The following is a 12,585-nucleotide window of genomic DNA, read 5'->3' as shown; positions in this document are numbered from 1 at the left end:
AGAATTAAGTAAAATCTACTTAACTAAGTTAAGTAAATTTAACAAAGAAAATAAGCAATTTTAGCTTGGCCAGTAAAAGTTTGAGTGATTTCTACTTAGTCAAAGTTTACTTGGCAATACTTTGAATTAAATCATGCTTTTAAAAAAAATGATACAATAGATATCATGTAGACACCATATTTACATAATAAATGAAATGCAACATTCACCTGAACACAGAGACTTCAATACTTGGCACACAATACACAATGACGGTAACATTTGATAGATTGTTTTTGAGTATGAATGTGTCATTTTGAGTAGAGAATTAACTCTAGATGTCACAAAATGGCAAGTTACTAGACCTAACAACAAAAGCAATGATAAAACCGTGTACATACAGCTGGAAAACAGCAAAAAAAAAAATAAATAAAAAAAAAATGGAGGGAACAGCTGTATCAGAAAAGTTGAGTAGGTTTTAATTCTATGCTTCTACAAGCTTGAATTGAGTACTAACATAGAATTTACTTTGTTTTTAAAATTCTTGCCTGAAGTAACTTTTTCATGTAGAAATTACATTTGTTTTTTCTGAAGTATTTACTTTACCACATACTCATTTTTATCAGTGTTGCTGCAACAACATTTTAGGCCAAATGATCAAACTCAAGAAAAAAAAAGGCCACTAATATTTCTCGAAGTGTGTTTCAAATGGTATCTCATAAACGTATATCTTTGGCAACTTGGCATCTACAACAATTTCATACTCATGAAGAAAGGATGAGATTTGTAATGTTGTTTCAATTTGCTAGGAAACTGTTTGATGAACTAAAACGAATGGGGTGGGGGGGAGGTGGTACATACAGTATGTGTTTGGCATAACATTAGAGCGGGTAAAAGATGACAGCATTTCGATTTTTGGGTGAACCCTCTCTTTAATCATCTTGTTGTTTAGCACAAAGACATGCTGAGCCAGACAGCTTGTGATCACTCTGTTGATGTTCGTAACATCATAGGACACACATACTTTTTTGTTATCTTTACACAGTTGTGCTATGGTTGTGATTTCTCCCCTGTCGAAACAGGTGTGGATTGTTTGACTACAGTTTATGACTAATCTCTATCTTGCTGACTACGCGTAATCTCTGGTCCAGATCACCACCCAAGCACGGCGAGACTGCGGCGCGGTAACTGCTCGCGTTTACGCCGCTTGACGCTCGTCTGGTCAGGATACCACCCTGCAGAGTTTTCCCCCTGTGCTGCCACGCTACCGTAAGAGGCTCGTGTTCAGCTGTCTGCCGAGACTGGGAGACTGCGGGTGACTTTGTAGTCGAGGACAGATGGTGAATGAGCTCTTGTGTTGGAGCAATACAACTTGTTTGTGCTGAGTCTGTGAAAAACATGGCATCAAGGCCTGTCTCTCTTTACCTAAGCTTGTAGTGATGAATAATGTGAAAGCATGCGGGGAGAGATGTTTAAAGTCGTCCCGAGGCCGGGTTTAGGTTTTTGTCTTCTAGCAAGCGAACAGGAATTGAATACATGTACGTATACATGCATAAGCTGTGCACTTCTGTACGCACTGGAAGCGATTGTAACATCCTGAAAGCGGTTATACGGGTCATTCTGATTATAAAGCTATAAAAATAATCTGAGTATGTGAGTATGAATACTTGATGACAAACTTCAAGTGTGCAGTGCCGTGGCGTTGCACTTATCCCATCTTAAATTAGAATGAATGAATAAATTAATAAATTCATGTACTCTCAATTTCTGTGGAACACAAAGGTAGTTTCTTTGCGCAGCTCTTTCCATACATCAACAGTTCATATAGTGCGTTCAAGTCCTCCAGGGAAGTTCGTATTTACGAGTCGGGAAATCGTGTTTACGACGTCAGGTATGCTTAAGGAAAATACCGAGCTTCCTACTCATATTTACAACTTTAGTGGCATCCATGTGTATGGAAGCTTGTTTCCGCCACTAATTAAAAAAATAAAACAAGGTAATTGCGAAAAAAAGTTTTTATCTCACAATGACTTCTTTTCTCAGGATTGCAAGATATAAACTCACAATTTGCGAGAAATAGTCACAATTGCGAGATATAAACTCTCAATTTTGTCTTCTTTTCTCAGAATCGTGAGATATAAACTCGCAATGGCGAGTTATAAAGTCCAATTCTGAGGAAAAAAAGACTGACTTTTTTCTCAGAATTACGAATTTATATCACGCAATTCTGACTTTATAACTCACAATTCTTACTTTATAACTCAATTCTGATTTTATAACTCGCAATTCTTACTTTATAACTCAATTCTGATTTTATAACTCGCAATTCTGACTTTATAACTCGCAATTCTGACTTTATAACTCAATTCTGACTTTATAACTCACAATTCTGACTTTATAACTTATAATTCTTAGTTTATAACTCACAATTCTTTTTTTATATCTAGCAATTGTGAGTTTATATCATGTAATTCTGACTTTATAACTCAATTCTGAATTTATAACTCAATTCTTACTTTATAACTCAATTCTGAATTTATAACTCAATTCTGACTTTATAACTCAATTCTGAATTTATAACTCAATTCTTACTTTATAACTCAATTCTGACTTTATAACTCAATTCTGACTATATAACTCACAATTCTGACTTTATAACTTATAATTCTTAGTTTATAACTCACAATTCTTTTTTTTATAACTCGCAATTGTGTTTATATCTAGCAATTGTGAGTTTATATCATGTAATTCTGACTTTACAACTCAATTCTGAATGTATAACTCAATTCTGACTTTATAACTCACAATTCTGACTTTACAACTCACAATTGATAGTTTATATCACGCAATTCTGAGAAAAAAAGTCAGAATTGCTAGATAAAATTTTTTTATTCAGTGGCAGAAACAAGCTTCCATGCATGTGTTCAACTCATAAATATGATCTTTCTGACATGACTTGAACACACCAATAGAGACCACATCTGTCAAGTTATGAAAAGAACAACTAAAGCACCATAAAATTAGTCTATGCACTATATTTCAAATTTTCTGAAGTCATATTAGAACTTTGTTGAGAAAAATCTAAAATTAAGTCGTTGATAATGGATTTTTTTTTTTTTTAAAGAATGCAACAATGCATTAAAATTAAGCTTGTGTAGCTGGATTTTTTTGTGTTCACGTACACTACCATTCAAACGTTTAGAGTCACTAGAAATGAATACTTGTATTCAGCAAGGAAGCAATAAATAGATCAAAAGTTATAGTAAATACATTTATAATGCTACAAAAGATTTTTGTTCTTTTGAACTTTTGAATGTTTCCACAAAAATATTAAGCAGCACAACTCTTTTCAACATTGATAATAATAAGAAATGTTTCTTGAGCAGCAAATCAGCATATTAGAATGATTTCTGAAGGATCATGTGACACTGAAGACTGGAGTAATGATGATTTGACCAAATAAATGCAGCCTTGATGAGACTAGTTACGTTCAGAGATAGGGTGATAGGGTAGGGCTAGGGTGTAGTTGGACCTTCAAGCTCCACCCATTACGTCCCGAGAGGGGGAGCTGGACGTCAAACTCCACCCATTGGCTCTACTGTGAGCAGCCTCTCCCCCAAGTTCACTTCCTAACAATTAAAAAACATAACATACAGTCATTGTTCATAGCTCCAAATGAAGTGCACTGAACTGTGAATTGGACCTGTCAGTGAGGCGACGCCTATTAAAACATGTAAACAAACTACAAAACATTACCAAGGACGGCAACTTCCCAAAGTCCCACAGAGGTCCTGATGATTTGACAGAATCAAGGACAGCCGCCCGACAGCAATGTCGAACGCATTTTGATTGGCACAAAGATATTTATGACACATGCCATGAATTCAAAGGCATCATGGGAACAAAGGCAGCTGAACACCTTTGTGTTAATGTATCAACATCATACCTGTCATTGCCTATGATATGATTTAGCCATGAAAGCGGTGCAACTTGATTGACTTGCATGAGGACATTGTTTTTGTACGGAAAACAAAATAAGGGTTAACAGACTATTATGAATAACCAGTATTCAGATCTGTCACACCGTCGCAGGATAAATGAACAGTGATTATCTCATACAAGAACGGAAAACTGTTTTCTTGCTGTTCTTTTATGATGATTTTTATTGATCCATTTGCTGTGACAGCCAGCACAGGCGTCTAGCATTTCTTGCAGCTCTGAAAAAATGCATACATTGTGAATTTCCATGTAAAATATATTGTTTATTTTGTTAATATATCAAAGAAACAGAACGCCACAAGCTGTGAATTAGCTGTAATGAAATATAATCTATAAATAGCTCCATTTTGTGGCAAAGGTGCTTTTATCAGACATGTTCAGCTGCCTTTGTTGACGAAAGAATTATTTAGTTTGTCATTATTCATGTGACTATAAACGTTGCATTGAGTTCAAAGGTGGCTGTCAGAACTGTACATCTGTCGTTTATAAAACTGGTAAAAATAGTATATATATAATTGGCATTGACACACATTCTTTTGTCTTTCTATCAAACAGATCCCTGTTTTTTTCCAGATCCAGGAAAAAGTGATTGAGAGAGAAAGAGAGAGATAGAGAGAGAGAGAGCCTTTTTCCTCATCTCCACAGGGAGTGAAGAGAAATACTGGATCTACAGTGTTTGGGTCAGTAGATCTGCCTGAAGTCACAGTGTTAGAAAAATGACCTTCCGACCTTCAAACACACACACAAACCAGAAATTCAGTTAGGGCTGTATTTTAGTATATATATATATATATATATATATATAGAGAGAGAGAGAGAGAGTTATATATATTATATATATATATATATATATATAATACTTTATTTATTTAAAATAATTCATAATTATATCACTATTTATTAATTATTAATATCATAAGAAGTATCAAGTATCATAATAACAACTGCAATTTTAAAATTTACCTTGATGATGAACACGTTAGTGTCATTAAAATACTTTTTAATTTTTTTTAAATATTTTTTTTATTTTCCATTTAAGTTTTTGTTAAAGTTTCAGTAAATTTGTTGTGTTTTTGTCATTTTTATTATATATTTTTTAATATAAATTTTTATTTCAGCTTTAGCTTATCAAGTTAAACTATGATAAAAATGTGAAATATGTATGTGTGTGTGTGTGTGTGTGTATGCTTTTTATATATATTAGTAGCATATTTATAATAGCATATATGGTGTGTATATATATATATATATATATATATAATACCTACATAAGTTGAAGTTGCATCATTATCATTAATATTTATATTATATATTGTCATTTAGCTGATTAAAGGTAAAATAGGCAAAGAAATGTTCATATATATATATATATATATATATATATATACACATATGTATATACATACACACACATTTATTTGTAGCAATATATTAGATACATAGAGATGTATTTATAAACCTCCGTTAACAAATAATCTAATGTATGCATAAACAGTTTGGCCTGCCATGAAAAATTCATCATTTACATATGGAAACTATTAAAAAAGCAGGAAAATATTCTATGACAACTCAGCAACAATGACACTGAGAAGATATTCAGAGAACAAAGGTTCCAGAAAGATGCAGTTTTCCTTTCTTTAGCAAAAAACAAAACCCAGTCTGAGTGAAACAAAGCATTAAAGCAGAATGGCATGCTGACCCATTATCAGACCTGCAGTTTCCCAACTGGAGGGTCTGCCACCTCTCTGCCGCCCATCCTGTATTCCCCCTTTAATTGTGCCACTTGAGAAATTTACGTGCCTGTGAATATGGCATGAATCTCACGCTTATTGCAGTATCATTAGCAGGCACATTTAAGCAACATCTGTGTGCTATAGAGCTAATTGAAGTACCACAGCGTCAGCTGTAAATCCACGGGAAGATGGCAGATCGAGCTCGGCACTGCTGAGCTAGCCGCTAACAGTCAGCCTGTTCCTGCAATCTGCCACGTACCAGCCTGGCACACATACACACACATGCACAAGCTAAAACACACACGCAGACACTCGTGCAACGTCCAAAACATACAGCGGCAGGGGTTAATGATCCTATTAGACACCTTGTTGCACCAATTTAGTCGTTTCAACTGCCTCGATCTGTTATGTTTATGAACATAGATAGAAGCTTGTATGTACATATACATTTGTGTGTATATATATATATAGACTGTTTTCAACATTGATAATACAAAATGTTTTTTGAGCAGCAAATTAGCATATTAGAATGATTTGAAGGATCACGTGACACTGAAGACTGGAGTAATGATGCTGAAAATTCAGCTTTGCCTTCATTACATTTCAAAATATATTAAAATAGAAAAGGAGCTATTCTATTTTACAATTATAATTCACAAAATTACTGTTTTTACTGTATTTTTGATCAAATAAATGCAATAATTAGTATAACAGACTTCTTTCAAAAACATTAAACAATTTTAATTATTCCAAACATTTAACCAGTAGTGTGTGTATATATAATAATACCAATTAAGCTGTATTAGTAGCATATATATAATACCAAGAACAACATTAGTTGAAGTTGCGCCATTATCATTAATCTTTATATTATATATTGTCATTTAGCTGATTTAGGGTAAAATACGTCAAGAAATGCTCTTTATAAGCGCAAGTCAATAGGAAAATTTTCATTAGGTGAAGTCACATGATAGACCTTTACTCAATATCTCTGTTTTTTCCTCATTTTAGTATGCCTCATAGTGCCTAAACCTTTAAGAATGAATGTATGCATTTGTAAACAAACAAACAAACAATCATATGTGTGTTGAAGAGGAGGAGTGTTTATATATCTAGATTTCTAGACTTCATTATGGAGTTGGCTTTGCTTTGCCTCCTTGTTAACGGTAAAATAAATACTCCAGCCCCCCACCACCAACTACCAAAACCACCAATTAGTAAGAACAGGGTTTGTGTAGCGAGAGGGGGGTGTTTCGCTGCAGTCTACTCACTGGGTGGTATGGATCTTACAGCTATTGAAAATCAATAGTCACATGACAGGCATGGGGTCAGAGGTCAGGTAAATTAAGCACTTTAAGCTCTTGGCCTGCAGTAGCCTGACTCTCTGCTGAAATGATTGCCATCAGCCTGATGTCTAACAGCTTCTTTCACACTGGCTTTCTGATGAAACCCGATCCGAGGAGCATATGGGCTCTGCTCACTCAGACTGAGATGGACAGACATTTTCAGAGGCTGTTTCATGTTTCATAAAAGCATCTTGCAGTCTTGTATTGTAATATATTATATATGGGTCATTCTATTTGAATTCTGTAGCTCTCAAAAAATGAAGAAACTTTCTATAAAAAGGTATAGCAGTTTTTCTATATGTGCTCAGGCACTTCAGTTTATTCATTACACCCAGATTATTTACATAATGTCAAGAAAATTCACAGGATGCCTAACAGGACAGAAATAAAGAGAGTTAGCTTATATAAGGGTGTCAGCTTGAAGAAAATATTTATATTTTAACCAAAACCAAAATGTTGATATTATTATACTGTATATTTTGGTTATCAGGTCGGAATGATTTCGAGAAACACAAACCAACTAATAACATAAAACGTTACAAAATTCATCAAATCCACCACAAATACTTACAAATGTTTGTGTTGTTGATTTCCCTCCAAAATGATGTCACTTCCTGGATGATGTTGTTAAGAAACTGGCTTTTTTTTTGTCAGGATGGAAAGTGAGGATGAGGAAAATCCTATAAAGTGATCACAAACTAAAACAAATTTCCTAAGAAAACATGATTTGTTTGAAACATTATGATAATAAAGGCCTATATATATATATGTATATATATGTATATATATACACACTAAAATGTATTTGAAATACATTATAAAAATACCCTGCAATTGTACTTTTGTTATAAACTGGTATACCTAAAGTCTGCTAAATTGGAACAACTAATTTTGTACTTAATGTATCTTAATTGTGCGGAAGTAGTGCTGAGATTCAACTAAACATATACTGAAGTATATTTGATTGTGCTAAAGTGGAACTATTGCAAGTATACTTTAAGGACACTTTAAATATCTTTCATTTAAAGACTGATATTATACAAATATCATACAATCTTGGTATACAAAATATGTTTTTTTTTTTTTTTGCTAGGGGTGACAAGAAAACTGATTTATGCCCATCTTTTCCATCTTTTTTGCCAATAGAAAGTACCTTGTTTAGATATGAAACAAAATAGTTTTACAAGAAGACCACCACCCCAACAGAACTCCTCCAGAGTAAACACAACCTCCGTCTGGATGTGCCAACAGCAGGTAATTGCTGTCTGGCTGATAGCTCTCTGAAATATGTCACTTATTGGAGCATGTGAATTTACAGGGCCGTGTTTAATAATCACCGGCAGCCGGTTTCTTCATTGGTGATAGTGAGTGATAACCAGCCTGCGGGCTCTAGAGAGTTCGCAAGCCAAAAGTCTGAGCTCTCCGGAGGAAAGCAAGCTCGGTACAGAACAATAAAGTGCATTTGTGAAGAAAACTGAAAATGCACATTTCGCATGTAATACCCCCTGGGTCGCAAATGTTTCTGATTAACGGGGAACACGCAGGAAAAAATAAAAACACATGCAAATAGTGTAATTTGTTTTGCCGCCAAAAAGGTCCGGAGAGGTCGAAATCAACGTTAGCTCATACCCATCTCAACACAGGGTTCAGAGTTCAATCCTCCCTCTACACAAAACTCATATTTTAATTACAAGGTGCAGTGCACGTTCACGTACTGCAATGCAAACGTGAAATAACGGCGGAATGGGAAACATCTGGTCTCCCGAACATTGACCGGAGATGGAGAGGGAGTTATTCACTTCTAACGAAAGCCTGGTGAAATCACATACATTTTGAATAATGCTGAATCTCTTGGGCAGCTTATCGGGTGCTGAGTACATGTATTAGGGCTTAAGCAATATTACTTTATTAGAGCTTAGCTTGGCTAATATCTCTGCTCAATACAGATTTATATGGCTTGAGTGGTCAACAGTGGTTCAGCGTGCTCAGTAGGGATGCTCTTTAAAATTAATATTATAGATCAACCAAATTACGCCCAGAGCAGAGCGGCCCACTGCGTCCCAACAGTTTTAATATACGCGCCGGTGCTCGGGATTGAAACTCTCTTATTTTTTTGTACTGAAGAGTTGTGAAAGCACAAGTAAAACCTTCCAGAAACTCAGGTCTGAATGGCAAAGTTTCTGTCGCATCCTCGCCACTGCTAAAAACAACGCACGAGAATTGTGTCACCGATCGGAAATACAAAGAATGCGCTGCAACCCAATTCCCCGCTGGCGTTAATTGAACCGCACGTCATGTGCGCGTTTTCAAACAAGTTTGGGAGTGAAAACTCACAGAGAGCTGCCATATTGTTGTGAAATCTAGGCCACAGCATGTTCACGCTGCTGTGTTGACTGTATGTATGCCACTGAGAACGCACACCAAAGATCTCTCTGTATCTGCGCCAGGACGCATTCTGCCTTTCTACCCACAATGCAACGCTGCCACTAAAAATAACAAGGGAGACACTGCAGGAAGGGTCCCGGAGAGGAGCGAAGCTGGGTATGACCCAAAAGCTGCATGTCAGTTTTCCAGAGCAGCGCTCAGGGAAAGTATGAAATATGGAGTGATCCGATTGCTCTCAAAAGAGCAGGGAGCGACCCAGGCCAGCCACAGACATTAGCCTGTGGGCATAACAAAGATACGCTGTATTTCAGCTATCCGAAAGCCTTGCTTTCTGTACTGAGAGAGAGGACAGTGAGATTGCAGAACATGCGGCGTAATGTACTAACCATAAGGGAAAAAATCACGGTGGCGACTTTCATTCTGCTTCAACTAAACATTGCCTGTGGGATCTCGTCTCAGTTCAGATGATTCCATCAAGCCAAAACATGGACGAGAATTCAACCAAATTCAATATATTTTATACCAAACTAAACTCAATTTAACAAAATTAGAAATTATTTATACTGATCACAAAAAAAAAAAAAAAAAAAAAAAATATATATATATATATATATATATATATTTTTTATATATATACATGATTAGATTAAAAAAGGAAGAATCACCTAAACTGTATCTTAATAAATAATAATTATATAAAAATAAATGTAAAAATATATTACAAATATATATTTTCTATATAAATATAATTATTTGTATTTATAAAAATTAATAAAAATTGTAAGAAAAAAGTAGACTAAACAAAAATAAATTAAACGGAACTAAACTAAAAATCTACTTCACGACAATAAACAGTGTAACATGCAAATATATGTACTGTGAGGCGAATTTAATTAGAACTTAACTAGGACTAAAAAGCACCATAAATGTAGTCGCTACTACTCATGTGCTACATGATACATTCATTTGACATCACTGGCTTCAAACATGTTGTTTTACATGTTTGAGTGAATACAAATAAGATTTAAGAGCTTTTGAGGAGGAAATTTAAGAAATTTCAGTCTATTCTTCAGCTTATGAAGACTTGGAATAAAATAAAATAAAATAAAATAAAATAAATAAAATAAAATAAAATAAAATAAAATAAAATAAAATAAAATAAAATAAAATAAAATAAAATAAAATAAAATAAAATAAAATAAATGACATGTGGATGAATAAATGATGACAGAATTTTTACTTTAACCCAAAAAGTTTAGTTTCTGAGCCAATTTCTCAGAACGCGGCACGATTCAATGATATTTGAATACGATACAAGTGCTGCGTTCCAGTGGTACGGGATAAAAGTCGCTCGAGTGACGTCTCCTTATGTGAGTGTGCTGGTTGACTGTTGTCTTTCCCGAACAAGCAACGGGAGATCATTTTTAATTGTCACGCATCATGGAAATTATGCAAGCCTCTTCAAAATAGTAATCGTTTTGACACCTTTTCAAGACACAACACTCGACTGAGCAAATGGGTTTGTGGATGTACTACACGGGCTAATTTCTGATTTAGTTCATTTGGAATGCATGCACTCACTCCATGTTGTGTTCCGTCTCTGTTTTTCAGCAGAAATAATTAGCCTCCTGAGAAATAAAGGTGTGTTCACTTCACGCAGCCTGATTCTCCATCCTGGCGATAACTCACTCACACCTGACCACACTGTCTGTCTGTTTGTGCGTGCATGTGTATGTGTATGTGTGTGTGAGGATCAGACTTTTTAGAGGCATAAGAGCACCACTGAAAACTTTTTAAAGCATATCTGTCAGTAGCCAGGCGTCATCAATCAAACGCGCTGTCAAAGCAACACGTTCCTTTCAATTTTCAGCCCTCTGCTCAGCCAGAGAGCCAGGCCTCCCCCTGCGCTCCTCCAGCCCAGATTGGAGTTCTCCGTCTGGGGTGAGTCGGCGCTGATAGAGCCCAGACTCTCCGGCTGTCTGGCGCTGGTGCCACCCTGAAACCTCCACAAAACCTGCACGGAGGCCCCCAAAACACATCCACATAAACCAGCTGCCCAAACCCCGTCCAACACACACGCTCATACACACAAACATAACAGGGGGCTGCTTTTCATCACACTCTCCCTAACATTTACTTTCTAAATAAATGCTTTTCAAGGGAACCAAAATATGAAGGAACAAAAACTCGAGACTAAAACCACCTTTTCAACAAGACAAAGTGCTAGACAAATAAACTCACAGTTTCACTGACATCAGCGTCAAGCTTTAGTCATAATTCAGATGGGTTTGTATACGCATGTTACAATTTCTTCCATAAAACAGATCAGACTCTAAATTCTGTGAACACATATTTTATTATGTAATCACATATTGTCAGAATTGACTGAAATTCTACGCTCACAACACAGAAACGGATCCAAAATGGTGTAAATGTTCATGACAGAACATTACATTAATTCAACTCTATATTCATCAAAAACTGAACCAAGAAAGCACACCAGGTAACTTTGCTTATAATAAAATTACATATAAAACACTAATAATGGGATCCACAAGTCTAAAGATTTTTTTTTTTTTTTTTTTTTTATATTTACAAACTATATATTTTTTAACTATAAATTAAATTTTACTTCATAATATTTGTCTTTCACAGTTTTTAAAACCAAAATGTTTTTTGTTTCTGTTCTAGATTTTTAAGGTATAGTCTCAGATTTTTGACCTCATATAAAATCATACCAAAGTTTAACTGTAGGTGTTCATATTATTGCTTTATGTCACAACAGTTAACTTGGAGAGGTTTTAAAACCTCCCAAAAACTTTCCCTTTTTTTTTAATAAGCAATAAGACACTTGAGGCCATTGCTACAGTAATTTTTCCACTGTTAAAGCAGTGTATGGCAATCTGTATGGTAAAATCCCCGTAAAGCCCGGCATCTCATGTCTTATTGCTTTATTTTACCACACATGTAGAGTATCATTACATCTCAAGAGCCGACTGATAGCCATTTTTATTGAGCAAACAAATGGTTTCAGTCGAAACCAGACACTGATGAAACCATTTATCCACGTTAAATACATCTTGCTGCAATTAAAAATCTATACTCAGAAGTAGGATGAGCTCTGTGTGGTAAAAAAACATGGT

The sequence above is a fragment of the Ctenopharyngodon idella genome, chromosome 12 (assembly GCF_019924925.1).
Source record: "Ctenopharyngodon idella isolate HZGC_01 chromosome 12, HZGC01, whole genome shotgun sequence".
Lineage (NCBI taxonomy): Eukaryota > Metazoa > Chordata > Actinopteri > Cypriniformes > Xenocyprididae > Ctenopharyngodon > Ctenopharyngodon idella.
The sequence above is the reverse complement of the archived record's forward strand: the minus strand, read 5'-3'. Positions refer to the sequence as shown.